Raw genomic sequence first — 9,640 nt, forward strand, 5'->3', positions numbered from 1 at the left:
TGCGATGGTGCCGTCAGAGGATCACTTAGAAGATGGCATGCTGCACCGTGGACTTCAGCGATAAAAGAAGGTTCTGGCTGCACTCAAGTGAGGTCGTTTGCTCGTAGACCTGGTGAGCGTTGTCTCGTACAGTGCATCCGTCCAAGGCACACTGGCCTCACCCCAGGCTTTGGGGTGTGCGGTTCGATAAGACACAAGCCTCTTTCACCTTTGATGTTTCTGGAGGGAACGCTAACTAGCGCTCGGCACGTGCAGAATGCTTCTAGAGTGGTTCTTTTGCTGATCTTGCTCGTAAAATTCAACGTGCTCTGCAAGACGTGCAGGAACTTCCCCGGCCAGCACCATCTCCGGATTTGCCTCCAATCAAGTATATCGAGGCTATGATGGGATGAAAAGTGACTCGTGCGGCTCGTCAGCCAACAATTCTTATAGAACTGCGCGAACAGGTCGCAGAGGTCTGGATGCCAGAGTCACCGCCTACCCGTGGAGGCTAAACCATTTACTAATGTGGGCGTGTTAGCATGGGTCGATAGCTGTTACCTCAGAATCGCTTGTGCTATTGGTCTGTAAGAGTAATCGTTTCGTGTACTCCAAATGCACTATTATAACAATAAATCTTGAGTGAATTGGAAACATCCAAAAGGGTGTACTAATTCTTTCCGGCAGTGTATTTGCGGCAGCCATTTCGCCTTTGCTTCCCTCAGTTTTCTATTTATTTAAATGCTAAGTGATTTATACTGCTTTATTCCTGTCTTTCCCTGAACATTTTTGTACTTCCTCCTTTCGTCAACCAGTTGAAGTATTTATTCTCTTGCCCAATGTTTCTTCGCAATTATCTCCCTAGTATCTGTGTTTGCTTTTTCAGCACCAGTGATTTCACTGAGATGACCACTCCTATTCAGCTGAATTTCTATTGTGGTATTCCTTATCATAGTGTCAACATCTTTAGCGAACTTCAGACGCTTCTCAGTACTGATCAGTACTTCCGTATCCTACTACCTTCCCATTGACACGTAGTACGGTGTTCTCAAATTTCATTCTACTCTTCATCACTACTTAATTGTGATCTGAATCTATATCTGCTTCTGGGCACACCTTACAACACAATATCTGATTTCGGAAGTCTTATTGTATGTGTATACCACGTTCAGGATTGGCGGCCGAAGACTTCCGGCATAAGAAGTCAGCCTCATTCTGCCAACAGCCTTGTCAAAGAGGGCGGAAGAGCGGATAGAGGTTCAGGGCACTCTCTTGTCCTAGGGGTGGGAAATTGCCCCTAAAGGCGGAAGAATCAGCAATGATCAACGACATGAGGATGCAGAAGGCAATGGAAACCACTGCATTAAAGACACGTAACGTATATCCACAGGACATGTGGCCTGTAACTGAAGAAGTATCATGATGATCTCTCCATTGGCAAAAGATTCCGGAATAGCCCCCATTCGGATCTCCGGGAGGGGACTGCCAAGGGGGAGGTTACCATGAGAAAAAGATTGAATAATCAACGAAAGGATAACGTTCTACGAGTCGGGGCGTGGAATGTCAGAAGCTTGAACGTGATAGGGAAACTAGAAAATCTGAGAAGGGAAATGCAAAGGCTCAATCTAGATATAGTAGGGGTCAGTGAAGTGAAGTGGAAGGAAGGCATGGATTTCTGGTCAGATGAGTATCGGCTAATATCAACAGCAGCAGAAAATGGTATAACAGGCGTAGGACTCGTTATGAATAGGAAGGTAGGGCAGAGGGTGTGTTACTGTGAACAGTACAGTGACCGGGTTGTTCTAATCAGAATCGACAGCAGACCAACACCGACAACGATAGTTCAGGTATACATGCCGACGTCGCAAGCTGAAGATAAACAGATAGAGAAAGTGTATGAGGATATTGAAAGAGTAATGCAGTATGTAAAGGGGACGAAAATCTAATAGTCATGGGCGACTGGAATGCAGTTGTAGGGGAAGGAGTAGAAGAAAAGGTTACAGGAGAATATGGGCTTGGGACAAGGAATGAAAGAGGAGAAAGACTTGAGTTCTGTAACACGTTTCAGCTAGTAATAGCGAATACCCTGTTCAAGAATCACAAGAGGAGGAGGTATACTTGGAAAAGGCCGGGAGATACGAGAAGATTTCAATTAGATTACATCATGGTCAGACAGAGATTCCGAAATCAGATACTGGATTGTAAGGCGTACCCAGGAGCAAATATAGACTCAGATCACAATATAGTAGTGATGAAGAGTAGGCTGAAGTTAAAGACATTAGTCAGGAAGAATCAATACACAAAGAAGTGGGATACGGAAGTACTAAGGAATGACGAGATACGTTTGAAGTTCTCTAACGCTATAGATACAGCAATAAGGAATAGCGCAGTAGGCAGTACAGTTGAAGAGCAATGGGCATCTGTAAAAAGTACCATCACAGAAGTTAGGAAGGAAAACATAGGTACAAAGAAGGTAGCTGCGAAGAAACCATGGGTAACAGAAGAAATACTTCAGTTGATTGATGAAAGGAGGAAGTACAAACATGTTCCGGGAAAATCAGGAATACAAAAATACAAGTCGCTGAGGAATGAAATAAATAGGAAGTGCAGGGAAGCTAAGACGAAATGGCTGCAGGAAAAATGTGAAGACATCGAAAAAGATATGATTGTCGGAAGGACAGACTCAGCATTGGTCTGGTGACATTAAAAGCAACGGTGGTAACATTAAGAGTGCAACAGTAATTCCACTGTTAAATGCAGAGGAGAGAGCAGATAGGTGGAAAGAATACATTGAAAGCCTCTATGAGGGTGAAGATTTGTCTGATGTGATAGAAGAAGAAACTGTTGTCGATTTAGAAGAGCTAGGGGATCCAGTATTAGAATCGGAATTTAAAAGAGATTTGGAGGACTTACGGTCAAATCAGGCAGAAGGGATAGATAACATTCCATCAGAATTTCTAAAATCATTGGGGGAAGTGGCAACAAATCGACTATTCACGGTGCTGTGTAGAATATATGAGTCTGGCGATATACCATCTGACTTTCGGAAAAGCATCATCCACACAATTCCGAAGACGGCAAGAGCTGACAAGAGCGAGAATTATCGCACAATCAGCTTAACAGCTCATGCATCGAAGCTGCTTACAAGAATAATATACAGAAGAATGGAAAAGAAAATTGAGAATGCGTTAGGTGACGATCAGTTTGACTTTAGGAAAAGTAAAGGGACGAGAGAGGTAATATCTGACGTTACGGCTAATAATGGAAGCAAGGCTAAAGAAAAATCAAGACACTTTCATAGGATTTGTGGACCTGGGAAAAGCGTTCGACAATATTAAATGGTGCAAGCTGTTCGAGATTCTGAAAAAAGTAGGGGTAAGCTATAGGGAGAGACGGCAGACGGGTCATATACAATATGTACAACAACCAAGAGTGGACGATCAAGAACGAAGTGCTCGTATTAAGAAGGGTGTAAGACAAGGCTGTAGCCTTTCGCCCCTACTCTTCAATCTGTACATCGAGGAAGCAATGATGGAAATAAAAGAAAGGTTCAGGAGTGGAATTAAAATACAAGGTGAAAGGATATCAATGATACGATTAGCTGATGACATTCCTATCCTGAGTGAAAGTGAAGAAGAATTAAATGATCTGCTGGACGGAATGAACAGTCTAATGAGTACACAGTACGGTTTGAGAGTAAATCGGAGAAAGACGAAGGTAATGAGAAGTAGTGGAAATGAGAACAGCGAGAAACTTAACATCAGGATTGATGGTCACGAAGTCAAAGAAGTTAAGGAATTCTGCTACCTAGGCAGTAAAATAACCAATGACTGACGGAGCAAGGAGGACATCTAAAGCAGACTCGCTATGGCAAAAAAGGCTTTTCTGGCCAAGAGAAGTCTACTAATATCAAATACCGGCCTTAATTAGAGGAAGAAATTTCTGAGGATGTACGTCTGGAGTACAGCATTGTATGGTAGTGAAACATGGACTGTGGGAAAACCGGAACAGAAGAGAATCGAAGCATTTGAGATGTGGTGCTATAGACGAATGTTGAAAATTAGGTGGACTGATAAGGTAAGGAATGAGGAGGTTCTACGCAGAATCGGAGAGGGAAGGAATATGTGGAAGACACTGATAAGGAGAAGGGACAGGATGATAGGACATCTGCTAAGACATGAGGGAATGACTTCTATGGTACTAGAGGGAGCTGTAGAGGGCAAAACTGTAGAGGAAGACAGAGATTGGAATATGTCAAGCAAATAATTGAGGACGTAGGTTGCAAGTGCTACTCTGAGATGAAGAGGTTAGCACAGGAAAGGAATTCGTGGCGGGCCGCATCAAACCAGTCGGTAGACTGACGACAAAAAGAAAGAAAAAAAAGTTCCTTTTTAATCGAATGAAGTTCTAAGTGGCTAATCATTTATGTTCATCCCCTACTGCGTATCGCTTGTCAAGTGGAGGTTCTGTAAACCATGCCCATATATTAGAGAATGGTTGGTTCCAATGGCTATGGGACTTAACAGCAGAGGCCATCGGTCCCCTAGAACTTAGAACTACTTAAACCTAACTAACCTAAGGACATCACACACATCCATGCCCGAAGCAGGATTCGAACCTGCGACCGTAGCGGTCGCGCGGTTCCACACTGACGCGCCTAGAACCGCTCGGCCAGACCGGCCGGCCCCATATATTAGATCAGTATAAATTATTTCAGGTACTTGCAGCAGGAAGCACACACTACACTACAGTTGGTGGAACGCGACCAACACCATCTGGTCCTTCCACAACTCGTGAATGAGTTTCTATGCAACCTGACAACTGAGGAAACAACTCCATAACACTTCCACTTCACGAGGTTACTAAATAGTATTTACCTCCAGTCTCATACACAAGACGGTTTCTTGGAACATGTGACATCTGTGTACCCACAAATTCTCGTCTCAGCTGTTCAAGGAGGAAAACAGATATCACAACCGCTGGAGGGGGCCCATACTGCTAGCTACTTCCTCTACACTGCGCATCACGAGAGGAAAAGATGGCGTCTCCGACTGCTTTAAATCTCACATCGCGAAAATAGCCGCCAAGAAGCGCCACTTCGGGAGAGAGAAAAAGAGAGAGACAGAGAGCTCATATGGAAATGGTGTCTGTTCTTTCGGACATGATAGTCCTTGCAGTCATACTATCATCTGTGCCCTCGGTGGCTCAGATGGACAGAGCGTCTGCCATGTAAGCAGGAGATCCCGGGTTCGAGTCCCGGTCGGGGCACACGTTTTCACCTGTCCCCGTTGATCTATATCATCGTCCGTGCACAACTGACGGTATTAATGTATTTCTAATTTCGTATTTCTAATAGAGAGAGAGCTGTGCACTGTAGGCACGGGATATCGAAAATGTTCTAAAGCCAGGACCATTTTCCTCTGTCTTCTGCCCCACTGAATCTATACAGTAGCAAAAGTTGAGGAGCCTGGATTCCGTACCAAAACAACGTCAAACGTATTCACTATTCTCTGCCCAATATCATCTCTCATGTCAACCAGCTTGCATTTGACATTCTCAACAATTTCTCACGTTTTTTGCAAAGGCAAGGATAGATACTAATTCTTAAACATCTCTGGCGAGGAAGAAGAAATTGCTACGGATGTACCCAGAGCATTTTCGATTTTCGGTGTAGAGAAATCACATTGTGCCTGTCGTGCTGAAATTGAAAATTCTCGGAGCCTGGAAACGTTTTTTATAAAAACGGGCAGCTTCAGTCCGTGTGTCCCATTCTTGTCAAGAAAGGCTCTGGCGGCAACGCTGTGTTAGGAAACTGTTCTCTATAGCGCAACACTCGATGCGAGCTTTGAGAAACACTTCCTTAGTGCATCAAACTTTTGTTTACCTGTCAGTAGTTATGTCGCACGTCTTCGGAGATAAGTTGCATTGCATGAACCAGCCAACTGAAGTGGATTAAATGCGGTATAATACGAGTAGGGGAGTTTCTGTCTTCAACATGTAGGTCCCAGCATCCAAATACGAAACAAGACTATTTTTTATGGAATTTCCTCTAAACGCATCACTGTAGTACCGTCATTCACAAAACTAGGTACGTTTGACTCAGTTGTACGTACCAACATTTTTCAGTAAATCAGTAATTACTTTCAGGGTACTCCTCCTTTGAGTTTGTTGACAATGAGGTTGCCAATAACACGTACGCATACCATCTTAATTTCGTCGACTGCTGTCCATATATGGATACTTACATAGCGTCATACACTTCTTAGCGTCTACTGATAACAAAAATCTAAGGAATTTTAACTCAAAATGTGATTCATCAGGAATATTTTGCTCACAGTACCTGAGTAGAAGCGCCCGATTTTCAGGCACTCACGAGAAAGAAAACGTGTGTGCAGTTTGGAGTCTTTCGCATCTGCGTCAGCAATATTTACTTTTTAGACAAGTGCACTGCTTTGGTCTCTGTGTGTGCATCACTCATGTTTTTCAGGTCGGGACTTCATACAGCACCCGATCTCCTTATCACACGTCGAAACAGAGCAGTGTGCCCTTGAGTAGCGAAAGCGTCATCCATCGTAAAACGAAATCTTGGTAGTAGAAGGAGCTGTCGAGGGTAAAAAATTTAGAGGGAAACAGATTGGAATACATCCAGCAAATAATTGAGGACGTAGGTTGCAAGCGCTACCGCGAGATGAAGAGGTTGGCGCAGGAGAGGAATTCGTGGCAGAAGATTGATGACAGTATTTAAAAAAAATGTTGATTTTGGTGCAATAGGAGACATGGGCTCTTGAGAAGTACTATTTGGCAAACTTTTCTTCGCGCACGCGCCCCGCGTCGGTAGACATCTCCAGTAGCAGGAAAATTTCTGACTGCTAGTATGTTATCTTCCCCAATGCAAATCTCGACAGCGCACAGTAATGGTTACTACTACTATTGTCGCTATTGTATATCCTGCACTTTTCAGAACTGAAATTCTGAATCTTATAAAATTAAACGAAAGCACGTCCTTCAAAAATCAACTCAAATGCATTTACACGCACCTGTTGCAGTACAACCTGTTTTTAGATGATTTACATCATGTCTTCAACTTTTACATTAGCTCGAATTCGGATATCCTTGTAAGAAAGCTAATGACTGAGGGGGTGAAGGATTAAGGAAGTTTAAAAAGGGCAGTAATACGTATTTTTATGCATCAAAGCTAAAATGTATAAAAGCATGTAGTTATAATGAAATACGTAGAAACGTGTAACCATATAACGAAATATATCCACGGTGGCAACATAATTTGTGAACATTTACACCTCCATGTCCGTAGGACCGAAGGAAAATAAAAAAAAATAAATTACATAAAAATTCGGGCCCTACTAATAAGCCGGAAACGGAAACGTCTTATTCACGTCTACAATCAATGTGTCAAGTAGCCGCGGAGTCTTTAGGTTACGTATGCGTGCTGAAAATTAATGCGTCTGAAGTTCTTATTCTGTTCTCGATATCGATTGAGGTATTATTACATGTCACGCATATTAGTCTGTCGACTTTCGAACTTTGCTGACGCTAATCGCAACCCGCTGCCGATAGAGAGCTCCGAATTCTAGCGTGTAACACGGTGGTGTGTGAGCTACCTATGTCGGTGCGTGAGAAACACGGAATGCACAGATTCGAAGAGTTCTTCCTGACATGGTGCGTGACAATGCCAAACCGCAAACGAGCTTTGCGACGTGTGCAGCAATCGGATGACTTTGGTTCACTGTCATCTATCATCCTCCATATAGTCCCTACTTGACCGCATCCGATTTTCATCTGTTTCCAAAACATTTAGGACTTCATTTTGATTAATATGAAGACGTGCAAGCAGAAGTGAAGTTGTGGTTCCGTCAACAAATATTCTGCATTGGTGGTATCAGCACTGCCCGGTGTTTTTATAGCTTTGACAAGGGCATTTACCTGCAGGAATATTTTATCCGCGGTATCCCACGAACCCATCGCTGACAAATATCGGCAAATTGTTTAATATTTTGTAGGTAATCCAGTCTCACTAAATGGCGTCACGCCACTATTCCGACATTTTGTATTTCTTCTGTAGGCCAATCGGAAGACGCCTCAATACAGGCGAAAGGCGTCATTGGGACATAGGAGGATCGTCCACAAAGTAAGTTCCGTTTCTATTTCAATTCGCGGCAGCGCTACGATCGCAGTACCGAGCATGCGCGGCAGTTACTCTGACTCAAGGAGAAGACACGTAGTCTACGCTATTTTCAGATCGCTGCTGCCGACGTGTGCTTTGTAGTGCTTCTTTATAATGTCAGCCGTGATTGAAAATGCCGTCGCGTGTGAAATCAAATCTTTGATTCGTTTTATAAATGCTAAGAAAGTTAAACCAAAGGAAATTCACCGGCGAATCTGCGAGGTTTACGGACAAAATGCTGTGAGTGATTCAGTGGTTAGAAGATGGGTTAGACTGTTCAATAAAGGACGTGATCAAGTGCACGATGAGGAACGAAATGGACGACCGTCTATGGTTACTGATGAACTGGTCCACACAGTTGAAGAGAAGATTAAGCACAACTGTAAGTTTACACTTAGTGCCCTAGCTATGGAAGTTCCGCAAATCTCACTATCGCTAATTCATGAAATTGTTACTGAAAAACTGATATTTCGAAAACTTTCCTCGCGTTGGGTACCCAAAATTCTTGCTGAAGAACAACGGATGGGCAGTGCACTTCAGTTTTTGACACGCTACAGTGAAGAAGGCGATGGTTTTCTTTCTTGGATAGTCACGGGGGATGAAACAAAACGGAATCAATGGAATGGAGGCACACTTCATCCGCAACGAAGGTTAAGCCTAAGCAAATCTTGACACCTCGAAAAGTCACGTGCGCCGTTTTTTGGGACATGGATTTCTGACCATGAGGCCAAACAATCAATGCACATGGTTACTGCGAGGCCATTAAGAAATTTTGCCGCTCAATACAGAACAAGTGCCGAGGATTACTGTCAAAAGGTATTGTTTTCTTCTACGATAATGGTTCAAATGGTTCAAATGGCTCTGAGCACTATGGGACTTAACTTCTGAGGTCATCAGTCCCCTAGAACTTAGAACTACTTAAACCTAACTAACCTATGGACGTCACACACATCCATGCCCGAGGCAGGATTCGAACCTGCGACCGTAGCGGTCGCGCGGTTCCAGACTGTAGCGCCTAGAACCGCTCGGCCACCACGGCCGGCCTTTAAAATAATGCCCGACCTCACAAGGCGAATGGGATCAAACAACTCTTACGGGAATTTCACTGGGACGCGTTTGATCATCCTCCGTACAGCGTGGATCTCGCTCCTAGCGACTTCCATCTTTTCTTACACCTAAAATCTGTCCTTGGTGGTCGACACTTCAACGATGATGATGAGCTGAAAGAACATGTTACCACATGGTTGAATACACAGGTGGCAACCTTCTATGAAGAAGGCGTACAAAAACTTGTGCCACGCTATGACAAGTGCCTACAAATTTTTGTAAGCTATGTAGAAAAGTAGTTCAACAGTTGTAGATTCTTGTACAATAAATATTTTTTTCTGTATCTGTACACGTCTGTTTTATACAACCAAACGGAGCTTACCTTCTGGACGACCCTCGTAATACAAAAAATGTTAACACTGCAACCAAGAC

General features: G+C 43.5%; 1 non-coding gene across 1 annotated transcript; it reads left to right on the top strand.

Moving 5' to 3' along the window:
* Positions 1–5,172: 5,172 nt before the first annotated feature.
* Positions 5,173–5,247, top strand: Trnat-ugu. The gene has a single exon. It is a non-coding gene; the product is annotated as a tRNA-Thr (tRNA).
* Positions 5,248–9,640: the final 4,393 nt, after the last annotated feature.

The sequence above is a fragment of the Schistocerca americana genome, chromosome 2 (assembly GCF_021461395.2).
Source record: "Schistocerca americana isolate TAMUIC-IGC-003095 chromosome 2, iqSchAmer2.1, whole genome shotgun sequence".
Lineage (NCBI taxonomy): Eukaryota > Metazoa > Arthropoda > Insecta > Orthoptera > Acrididae > Schistocerca > Schistocerca americana.